Here is a 2,079-nt window from a genome sequence, read left to right as displayed (position 1 = left end):
ATTCTTTCCTTTGTTGTAAACCCATTATACATCCGCCCTATAGGAATGCAATTTTATCTTTGGAAGATGGCGCCAAACCTTAAAATAATTACTCTTAGAGAAAATAAGTCTTTGTTGATAAGTCCTTGTCAAGAGTCATAAAATGTTAATAGGCCTTCTGGCCAGAAGATGATGTAAATCACCTAAACCATTTGTATACGATAAATTTGCAGGAAAGAAACCCTGGTTTTTGATAAGGATCAAAAACTGCTGACTTTGCATCCCCTATTATCCTCTATGTGTAACTTAGGGTATATAAGCCCCTGTTGATAATAAAGCTACGGGCCTTGCTCACCAATGCTTGGTCTCCCCATGTCATTCTTCCCTTTAACTTCTGGCTGAAGTCTCCATCTGGAGCGCGGAGGTCCTCTGCGACCATTTATTTGCCTGGGCTTCTAAGACCCACTCGAGAAGGTGTCTAAGGTGGGGCACCTTCTGCTATTCGAGAGGGCGCCTGCGGCCTCCGTGGTCCGAGCTAACCTGGTGTCATGGGTTATATTGATTTTCCGCGTAAACCAAGCTACTCAGCCTCTTTTCTCCACTGAAATTTTCCTACTGAGCTATCCTCATTCTATTACTATTTATATCTCCAATTAGCATATAAATAGTCGCCTAGGCCGTCTCTCCTTCGAATACCCTGGATCAGCCGGGGCTGGACCTCGGCAGGTAAACCCTGGAGAACCTGCCTCAATGAGACGCAGCCTACTGGCTGGTGGCTGACTACCATGGACACCTCTGCAGGGTGCTCAGGCCTCCATCTGCAGTGCTTTTCGGTTCTGGGGAAGGATACCTCTTTCTGGTATGGAAACTCGAGGCAAATCAGGATCTTCAGACCATGATGCTGTACTTAAATTCCAGGAGGACCAGGAAATCTGTAATGCTTGGAAACAACTGACTTCACTGGTGGCAGTACCTGCTATAGCATCAGAATGGAGACAGGACCTTGCCTCCACCCAACAGGAAAAAAGGAAACAAAATCGGACTCTACCCACAGGTATCAACAGCTCCTTAAGAAAAAGGCTTACAGGACCGGGAGACGACTAATAATGAGGTTGCGGTGTCAAGCCAACTCGAGGAGGAATTCCATCCAGGGTGATGCTAGGTGGGAACCTGGCCCCTCACCTTGGACAGCTGTGCAGGTCATTTGCCTGAGCTCCACAGGAGAGCATGTCCTCTACCCCTGCCAAACACACACACATCACACACACCTTACATACTCACACACACTACACAATGCAAAAAAGCAAAATGGCTGTCTGAGGAGCTTTACAAATAGCTGTGAAAAGCAGAGAAGCAAAAAGAAAAGGAGAAAAGGAAAGATATTCTGATTTGAATGCAGAGTTCCAAAGAATAGCAAGGAGAGATAAGAAAGCCTTCCTCAGCGATCAATGCAAAGCAATAGAGGAAAACAACAGAATGGGAAAGACTAGAGATCTCTTCAAGAAAACTGGAGATACCAAGGGAACATTTCATGCAAAGATGGGCTCGATAAAGGACAGAAATGGTATGAACCTAACAGAAGCAGAAGACATTAAGAAGAGGTGGCAAGAATACACAGAAGAACTGTACAAAAAAGATCTTCACGACCCAGATAATCACGATGGTGTGATCACTCACCTAGAGCCAGACATCCTGGAATACTAAGTCAAGTGGGCCTTAAGAAGTACCACTATGAACAAAGCTAGTGGAGGTGATGGAATTCCAGGTGAGCTATTTCAAATCCTAAAAGATGATGCTGTGGAAGTGCTGCACTCGATCTGTCAGCAAATTTGGAAAACTCAGCAGTGGCCGCAGGACTGGAAAAGGTCAGTTTTCATTCCAATCCCAAAGAAAGGCAATGCCAAAGAATGCTCAAACTACTGCACAATTGCATTCATCTCACACACCAGTAAAGGAAGGCTCAAAATTCTCCAAGCCAGCCTTCACAATACATGAACCGTGAACTTCCAGATGTTCAAGCTGGTTTTAGAAAAGGCAGAGGAACCAGAGATCAAATTGCCAACATTTGCTGGATCATTGAGAAAGCAAGAGAGTTCCAGA

The sequence above is a fragment of the Bison bison genome, unplaced genomic scaffold (genome assembly GCF_000754665.1).
Source record: "Bison bison bison isolate TAMUID 2011002044 unplaced genomic scaffold, Bison_UMD1.0 scf7180017864341, whole genome shotgun sequence".
Classification (NCBI taxonomy): domain Eukaryota; kingdom Metazoa; phylum Chordata; class Mammalia; order Artiodactyla; family Bovidae; genus Bison; species Bison bison.
The sequence above is the reverse complement of the archived record's forward strand: the minus strand, read 5'-3'. Positions refer to the sequence as shown.